The 9,644-nt window shown below is 42.0% G+C and overlaps 1 long non-coding RNA gene across 1 annotated transcript in view; it reads right to left on the bottom strand.

Moving 5' to 3' along the window:
* Window positions 1-404: 404 nt before the first annotated feature.
* LOC141047020 (uncharacterized) overlaps window positions 405-9,644 on the bottom strand; it is a 97,489-nt gene continuing 88,249 nt past the window's right edge. Inside the window, exon 2 of the long non-coding RNA XR_012219731.1 lies at window positions 405-1,547. This is a non-coding gene — a long non-coding RNA (uncharacterized lncRNA). The remainder of the gene's footprint in view (window positions 1,548-9,644) is intronic.

Below are 9,644 nucleotides of genomic sequence, written 5' to 3'. Positions count from 1 at the left end.
ACAGTGTGTGCCAACCTTGTGAAGACTTACAGAAAATGTTTGACCTCAGTCATTGCCAACAAAGGATATATAATAAAATATTGAGATGAACTTTTGTTAATGACCAAATACTTATTTTCCACCATAATTTGCAAAATAAATCTTGCCAAATCAGACATGGTGATTTTCTAGATTTGTTTTCTCATTTTGACTCTCATAGTTGTGGTCTACCTATGATGTCAATTACAGGCCTCTCTCATCTTTTTAAGTGGGAGAACTTGCACAATTGATGGCTGACTAAATACTTTTTTTCAATACTGTATTTTCACATGCATGTCAAGTGGTTATAAATTTACAAGGCGGAGTTACTAATATGTTTAAGTCCGGTGTATGCATTGGTGAAGGGAATTAATCCAGCATTGCACTTTTTAAACAGAATAATTAAGGTGGATGACCAAATCAACATTTATTTTTCAATATTAAGTGATCATCATACAATACAAATCTGCTTGGAGCAGAAAAGTTGTGCTGCATCCCAAAGGTAGTCTGCTATTGGCCTGGTAGTACACATTGCAAGATACTAGTGGTCTATTGGGCTCTATTGTAAAATAACAAACAGAAAAATACAGAAACCATACAAATAAGTGAAATATGCTAAAATAAAAATGACTTATGGACACTACAACCTACAAAATGCAGACATATTTGTTCTGGAGAAGATGGTCAAAGGGTTATACATAAAATTAAGTATCGTATAAAAATAGAAAAAGTTAAAAAGCAAATGTAAAAAATAGATTTCTTTTCTTACATTGTTGTCACCTGGGGATCAGGCACGTAGGATTTATAATGCAAACATGCTTTCTCCTGTATCACCAGACAGTCATGTTAGTCATTTTTCAGTAATTTTCCATACCGGAATTGATACTTCAATATGCTTGTTATGACCACCCGTTGATGCCACACAACCAAATGTAAAACGAATACCTAAAATTCCATCATACTCAGGAAAATGTAATGCTGAGAACTGTACAGTACATGTGGTTAGAATCTATATTCATAAAAACATGCAGACTTAATGCACTTTTGGAATAGTTATTGCTTTACAGAAGGCTGTGGGAGCACCTCACGTACCATTCAATTGTTTTGCAATTTGAATATTCAGCAGCATAACATTGGTAATATTTATACATGTGACAGGTAAGTAATGGTTTTCCCCTCAGGTACATTGATTTGCAGTTTCAGTCTATACAGCTGCAGTCATAGGGTTTTTCTATCTTGGATCTTGGGTTCTGTACTGGGTCCGATCCTGCCCTGATCTTCCTCCAGTATCGTAGCCTGGTAATCTGTGTGGTTGAGGTGGAGAAGGTGGCACATCTTGTCGTAAAGGACCCTTGGTTTTTGGTGGCTGATATGGAGGAAGTGGATAGTTGTCTTCTTGATTGATCTTGGATCTAGGATGGGTACCTTTGATGCTTGAAGATGCCACATCATAGTAGTATGGTGGCTCTCTATCTTTGTACAATGCTCATGGACTAGTCATATACTGCACAGGTTCCACAGGTCCAGGTCTGAAAAGAAAAAGAAACATATTACCCTTAAGATAGCTAATACACAATGACTTACATATTGTATCATATCAGAGCTTATGAGTTACAATAATAGTGTAACTAAGGAAGGAGACACTAAACAATAAGATAATTAATACAGCACATGAACTAATTGTTTGGGGTTCAATCTATGTAATGTTGTGTAGTTCTGGTGTAGACAAGAGTCTGATGACCCGCTATATGGTTCCTGTTTGTGGGAGCCATGTCCTATTTGGAAAGAAACCCATACATATATTACAAGATGTTTCATGGTGTTCTTGTATACTACTCTAATGAATCTGACTTGAGCAAACAAATAATGATCCCTATTTCTGTAGTCTTACTGGGTAAAATGTCATATTTTTGAATTATAGCTCATTGAACTTGGTAAGGATATTCAGTTTCTACCCCCTTTGCAATCTCCATCAGGGGCTTACACCTGAAGCCCAGATAAATAGGATTCAGAAGAAGCCCTCATAGATCCAGTAAGTAAAATTAGACAAATATCGTGCAAATTCAACAACTTTGAACTTTGGAGTTAGTTTCCTTCTTTTAGAGAATATTCTTCTGCAGTTTTGGGTCTGGCATTAAAGACGGGACACCTCATAAAAAAGGCAAACAGTGCAAAGTGTGCCTGATTACACTCAATGAATGGTTCCTTCAGGGTTTAATCTCCTCCAAGGTTTTACATGGAAGCCTCTGATGGACACAGCAAATGCTCCTGAAATGTAGTGTGAATTAGCCTGTCTTTGCTGGCCAAAAAAGATGGAGACAATTTGAAAATTAAATATCATCTTTACTGATTCAAAAAGAACATGATAAAAGACTAAAAAAGTACAAGGGATAAGTGTAGCAGGAAACAGGTACTATTGTACAGATGGGTATTGTGCAATGGTTACATGATCATACAACATGGTTAAATCAAAAAAAGTCCTAGTGCTTTTGAAAAAATACAAAGAATTTAGAACCAAAAAGCATAGGTAAATGTAATTTTCAAGAGAAAACAGACAATAAAAGATTGGAGTCAAACCAAATGTAGTTGTAAGATTGTATGTAAAAATACAATTTGAAAGATGTAGTATAAACCACTTTTATTAATTTGAAAAGTTTAAATAACCCCAAGATACCAAACGATGAAATTATGAAGGGGATATGCTTGAAAGTAGCAACATTATGATTTAATAACAATAACAGATGAAATCCCCTTGGAACGGATGTAAATGGCACATATAGCAAAATGAAACATAATTCTCAGGTGAACAATGAGAGAGTTACAATGGCCATAGCATTGTCCAGTTCAAAAGCATTCACAAAAGGGTTCACTTGCGCTGTACAAAGAGTACATGGGTCGCCCTCCCAGGGCTGTGGGGTACTCGGTACCGGGCCGGTGTCAGGGGGATGTGTCACAGCAGCGGTGACCCGGTCCGTGGCCCTGGGCACCCAAGCAATGGGGAGATGTAGTTAATAGTAGGATAGTTTGTGACGCCACCCGTGGTGTTTGGCAAATATGGTGTTAGGCCAACGCTGCATACAGATCCGCTGGGACTGATGGTGTGGTGCAGCAAAGATGGTGTAGCTCCCCACAGGTGGAGCTGCAGTCTCAGGGCAGTGTAGATGTAGCTGGCACGGGGATGTAGCAGTGCCGAAAGCGTAGGGAGCAGACAAGACACAGCGGTTGTAGTTTCTGTACCTTTACTGAGTATATGCAGTCCAGAGTCCTGATTACAGATGGTATTGGAGCAGGTTAGCCTGGAAGCAGATCAGGATTCTCTCTCAGCAGAAGGGCTGTGCAGTCTCCTTCCTAGCGCTTTGCAGTGTGAAGCACTCCAGTACTTAGTTACTCTGAAATGCCTCTCTTCAGATGTTCCTAGAACTTTACTTGTATGACAGACAGCTATAGCCTCTCTCGGGGACTCCTCTCCTGAGTCCTGGCTCACTAGTCAATTGCTGTTGTGTCCCAAGTCTTTGCTGGGAGCAGGGCATTTACAGCCTCCTACTCCTCTGGTATCTGTGGTAGGACCGTCAGCATCTGTACCACCGTGGAGACCAGGCTCCAGTTCTGTGCGCTCTCAAGCTGAAGGAGCTCGCCTTCTGCAGCTCAACCTCTCAGCTTCGCACCTCCCGTCTGCACACTTCACCCTCTGCAGACTAACTGATCTCTTTCCCTTCAGGCCCTCAGAGGACACCCCTTTCCAGAAACCTGGTTCAGAGTTCTCCCTGCTGGCCCGGAGTGGAACTGTGTTGCATGCATTAGGTTAACTGCTGGAGAGACCCATCACTGCTTCCAAGCCTGGCATTACCCTACCCTGGAAGAAGGCAAAGCCAGTGTGGCGACCATACCCCTGGGGGGCCACATTCCCCCCTAGTGAAAGTCAGCACTCCTGGGCTGAGCAAAAACATGAAAAACAACATATAAACATTTAAACAACAATAATTGTACAAGATTTGAAAAAGAGAAAAATGTACAAAAACCAAGAGCTCAAAAATGGTCCTATGATGATAAGTCCAGCATCAATGTCCATGGTCTATTCCTGGGCAAATAGTAAAAGTTTTTGACCACACACAAGTCCTGTGGTTCAGTGTCCATAAAACAAACCAAAGAGAACTCTTAGAGGTCACCTGTAGGTACAAAACTTGAAAAATAGTTACATATTTACATAATTTCAAAATTTACATCTATTTTGCTATATGCGATATCTAACTGGTAGTATGCCTTGTGTGGTGCGAGTGGATCTGCGTAACCCTAGTGTAGGCAAACTAGGTAGCATTCTCCTATGGACTCTTAGACTCACCATGGATGCAACAGGTTCACCACTGGCAGGGCGAGGGTTCTCTGGCTCCACTGCTGGTGTGGCCTCTGTTGCCTGATTTTCTAGATCTTCAAGGTCTTCTTGAGTCCTATTCTCCTGTGCTTCTACTTGGGGAAATAACAACACCGGCATCATTAACTCTAGTCCAATTCGCAGGGAACTCTCCCAGCACGGTACTGACTGTCTTTTCTTCCTCTGTAGGTGGGATGTTATCTGATCCTCCCGCTTTTTCTTTCAAATGGTCAGGGCATAACTTCAAGTGATCCCTGGATACCGCTGCTGAGGTCTCTCCTCCATCTTTTTACTAACAAGGCATACTTTGGCATTATCAAAGTTCAAGGGCAGAATTGTATAGGGCTTCTCTTCCCATTGATCATCCAGCTTATGCAGTCTTCTTTTTCTCTTGAGAACTTGTTCTCCTGGTGAAAAAGGAACAGCAGGTGCATTTTGGTTATAAAGTCTCTCCTGCTTCTGCCTTGCCTGAGCCAGACTCTTCTCCACACACTCCTGTACCCTTCTGTACTGCTGCTGCCTCTCCTTGTCCCAGTCAGCATCTGGTGACATTACTTCAGGCATCAGGACTCCCATGTCCAAGTCAATAGGCAGCTTACCAGGCCTTGCTCTCATCAGGTACACTGGAGTACAGTTGGTAGGGTTCACTGGGATATGGTTGTAGAGATCTACCAGATCGGGTAACTTTTCTGGCCACAGATTTCTCTCCACCAAGGGCAATGTCTTCAGTAAATCAATCACTACCTGGTTCATCTTCTCGCACATGCCGTTGGTCTGTGGGTGATAAGGTGTTGTCCGGATCTTCTTACACCCATATAAGTTGCAAAATTCATGGAACACTTCTGCCTCAAAAGCTGGACCTTGATCTGTCAGCACCCTCTCAAGATAACCATGTGGTCTGCAGAAGTGCTGCTGGAACGCTCTGGCTGCGGTCCTGGCCGTTAGATCTTTGACCGGCACAACCACCAGGAATCTTTAATAGTGGTCCACTATGGTAAGGGCATAGCGGTATCCTGACCGGCTTGGAACCAACTTCACATGGTCCAGGGCTACCAACTCCATTGGCTGTTTGGTGATGATTGGCTGTAGGGGAGCTCTCTGGCTGTCTCGATCCTTTCTGTGCAGATTACATTGTCCACACTCCCAGCACCACCTCTCAATGGCTTTTCTCATGCCCGTCCAGTAGAACCTCTCTCGGAGCAAGGTTTCCAACTTCTTCCATCCAAAGTGTTCAGCTCCATTGTGGTATGCTCCTAGGACCATTGATGCATCTCTCTTTGGGACCACCACCTGCCAGACCAGCTCATGTGTGCAGCATTGATACTCCTCCGACACAGCTTCCATTCATAAATGAACAGCCGACCTCTTTCCTTCCACAACTGATGAGTTTCTTCAGGAGCATTCAACTCTGGGCGTGAGTCACCTTGTGTCAGCAGCTCTTTCTTTCACCAGGCGGACTGCAGGGTCATTATCTTGCGCTTCTGCCCAATCATGATAGGGTAACGGATTCAGAGTGACTTGCTTCAAGCCAGGCCGTCTGTTTCTCACTCCTTGAGCACGTTGGGCCGCCAGTGGCCAGTGGAAGGGAGGCAGTTCTACCTCTTCCAGAGCCTCAGGGTCTTCTCCTGCATCTGGCAGATTAGGCATCCTGGATAGCGCATCAGCATTGGCATTCTTATGCCCTGCACGGTACTTGATGGTAAACTCATAATTGGATAACCAAGCCATCCATCGCTGCTCCAGTGCTCCTAGCTTGGCAGTGTTCAAGTGGGTCAATGGGTTGTTGTCCGTGAAGATTGTAAATTTTGCCGAAGCTAGGTAATGCTTGAACCTTTCGGTGACATCCCAGACTATGGCAAGGAACTCCAGCTTGAAAGAACTGTAATTATCAGGGTTCCTCTCAGTGGGACGCAGCTTCCTGCTGGCGTAGGAGATCACTCTCTCTTTTCCATTCTGTACCTGCGACAATACTGCTCCTAATCCCACTTTGCTGGCATCCGTGTACAGCACAAAGGGTTTGTCATAATCTGGGTAGGCCACAACTTCGTCACCTGTGAGAGCCATCTTCAATCTGGTGAAAGACCTCGACAACTCTTCAGTCCATTCAAATGTGGAATTCTTCTGCATGCCTTGCTTGGACTGCCCCACCAGAAGGTTTTGCATCGGGGTGGCTATTTCAGTAAAGCCTTTGATGAATCTCCGGTAATAACCTACCAGTCCCAGGAATTGGCGTACTTCATGGAGGTTAATCATAGAATCATAGAATCATAGAATCATAGAATCGTAGAGTTGGAAGGGACCTCCTGGGCCATCTGGTCCAACCCCCTGCTCAAAGCAGGATTCGCTAAATCATCCCAGTCAGATGTCTGTCCAGCCTCTGTTTGAAGACATCCATTGAAGGAGAACTCACCACTTCTCGTGGCAGCTTGTTCCACTCATTGATCACTCTAACTGTCAAAAAGTTTTTTCTAATATCTAATCTGTGTCTCCTCCCATTCAGTTTCATCCCATTGCTTCTAGTCTTTCCTTGTGCAAATGAGAATAAAGATGATCCTTCTACAATGTGACAGCCCTTGAGATATTTGTAGACAGCTATTAAGTCTCCTCTCAGTCTTCTCTTTTGCAAACTAAACAATCCCAAATCCTGCAACCTTTCCTCATAAGACAGGGTTTGCAGACCGGTCACCATTCTGGTTGCTCTTTTCTGAACTTGCTCCAGTTTGTTGATGTCTTTTTTAAAATGTGGTGCACAAAACTGGACACAATATTCCAGATGAGGTCTGACCAAAGAGGAGTAGAGGGAAATAATGACTTCACGTGATCTAGACTGTATGCTTCTGTTAATACATCCTAGAATTGCATTTGTTTTTTTTCTGCTGCATCACACTGTTGACTCATATTCAGTTTGTGATCTATTAGTATACCCAAGTCTTTTTCACATGTGCTGTTGCTTAGGCCTATTCCTCCCATTGTGTATATGCTTTTTTCATTTTTATTGCCCAGATGTAGTACTTTGCATTTGTCCCTGTTAAAAACCATTCTGTTAGTTGCTGCCCACTTCTCCAGTTTATTTATATCTTTTTGAATCCTCTCTCTCTCTTCTCTAGTATTAGCTATCCCTCCTAGCTTTGTGTCATCAGCAAATTTAATCAGTTTACCCTCAATTCCTTCATCTAAATCGTTGATAAAGATGTTGAACAATACAGGGCCCAGGACAGAGCCCTGTGGTACCCCACTTGAGACATTCTTCCAACTGGATGTGCAGCCATTTACGACCACTCTTTGGGTCCGATCACTAAGCGAGTTATGAATCCACCTAACAGTTGCCTTGTCCATTCCATACTTAGTCATTTTTTCAATAAGGATTGTATGAGATACTTTGTCAAATGCTTTGCTGAAGTCAAGATATACTATATCTACAGCATTTCCTTGATCCACCCAATCAGTGATTCCGTCATAGAAGGAAATTAAGTTAGTCTGACATGACTTATTAGTTACAAACCCATGCTGACTCTGTTTAATCACTTCATTCTTATCCAGGTACTGACATACATGTTGTTTAATAATTTGTTCAAAGATCTTTCCTGGTATAGAAGTCAGACTCACCGGCCTATAGTTGCCTGGGTCCACCTTCTTCCCCTTTTTGAAGATAGGAACAACATTTGCTCTTCTCCAGTCTTCTGGGACTTCTCCTGTTCTCCAAGAATTTTCAAATATTATGGAGAGGGGTTCAAAAATTTCTTCTGCTATCTCCTTCAGTACTCTGGGGTGTAATTCATCTGGACCTGGAGACTTGAATTCATTTAGGTTAGCTAAGTGTTTCCTCACTATCTTTCTGTTTATAGATATCCTGGATTCTTCTATACCCTTAATAGGACAGTGAAGAACAGTTGATGTCACATTTCCTTTCTGAGAGAAAACAGATGCAAAATAGGAATTTAAAAGTTCGGCCTTCTCAACATCCTGTCTTACCATTTCATCATTTTCATCCTGTAAAAATCCTATAGCATCTTTGACTTTTCTTTTACTTTTGACATATCCCCAGAATCCTTTATTATTGCTTTTGACATCTCTTGCAAGCCTCAATTCATTGTCAGCTTTAGATAATCTGATTTGTGCCCTGCAGGTTCTACAGACAGCATTATATTCTTCTTTAGATATGCCTCCCTCTTTCCATTTTATAAACATTTTTTTCTTCCTTTTTAGCATGTGCTTAAGTTCTGTGTTCATCCATCCTGGCTTCCTTAAATGCTTCCTATTCTTCCCTCTTTTCGGAATTGTTAACAATTGTGCTTTGAGAATTTCATTTTTCAAGATTTCCCATCCTTCCTGGACATTTTTGTCTTTAAGGATATCCAGCCATTGGATCCCTCCAATTCTCTTTCTGAATCCCTTAAAATCTGCCTTTCTGAAATCTAACCTTGACGTCTGAGTCTTCACAGGTCTTCCTCCTCTAGTTATCCAAAATTCTAAAATAGCATGGTCGCTACCTCCTAGGGTCCCAGCCACTTTTACCTCCTCAACCATTTCCTCCCTGTTTATAAGGATTAGATCCAAGGTAGCAGTTCCCCTTGTTTTCTCCCGTACATTTTGGAAGATAAAGTTGTCAGCAAGAGAGGATAAGAATTTCCTTGACCTGTTAGTTTTGCCTGAGAGAGATTCCCAACAAATGTCTGGATAGTTGAAATCTCCCATGACAACTATGTCATATTTTTGGGAGAACTTGGCCATTTGATGAATAAAGAGTTCATCCATATCTTCAGCTTGCACAGATGGCCTGTAGTAAATGCCTACAATGGTGTCCTTTCCATTGTTCTGTCCTTGTATTCTTACCCAAACAGTTTCCACAGAACTCCCAGTCTCTGAAGCTTCAATCTCTGTGCAGATATACGCGTTTCTAACATACAATGCGACACCTCCTCCTCGTTTATCAAGTCTGTTTCTTGCAAATAAGTTGTATCCTTCTAGTCTTGTATTCCAATCATGTGTATTGTCCCACCAAGTTTCAGTGATTCCAATGACATCATATTTCTTTTCCTGCGTTAGTAGTTCCAATTCTCCTTGTTTGTTGCCCATGCTTTGTGCATTAGTATAGAAACATTTTAGTTTGTGATTGGTTTCTCTTTCTCCAATATTTTTATTAATTAGATTCTTTTGTCTTTGTTCTTCCTGTTCTTCCTTTCCACTTCTAATAGCAGAGTTCTCAATAGCATTTGTCAGGTGTATGGCTTTTTCTAGTCTTTTGCTTCCCTTCCCA

Source organism: Dendrobates tinctorius, unplaced genomic scaffold, assembly GCF_039654945.1.
Source record: "Dendrobates tinctorius isolate UK_male_01 unplaced genomic scaffold, ASM3965494v1 ptg000125l, whole genome shotgun sequence".
In the NCBI taxonomy this organism is placed as follows: domain Eukaryota; kingdom Metazoa; phylum Chordata; class Amphibia; order Anura; family Dendrobatidae; genus Dendrobates; species Dendrobates tinctorius.
The sequence above is the reverse complement of the archived record's forward strand: the minus strand, read 5'-3'. Positions and strand labels throughout refer to the sequence as shown.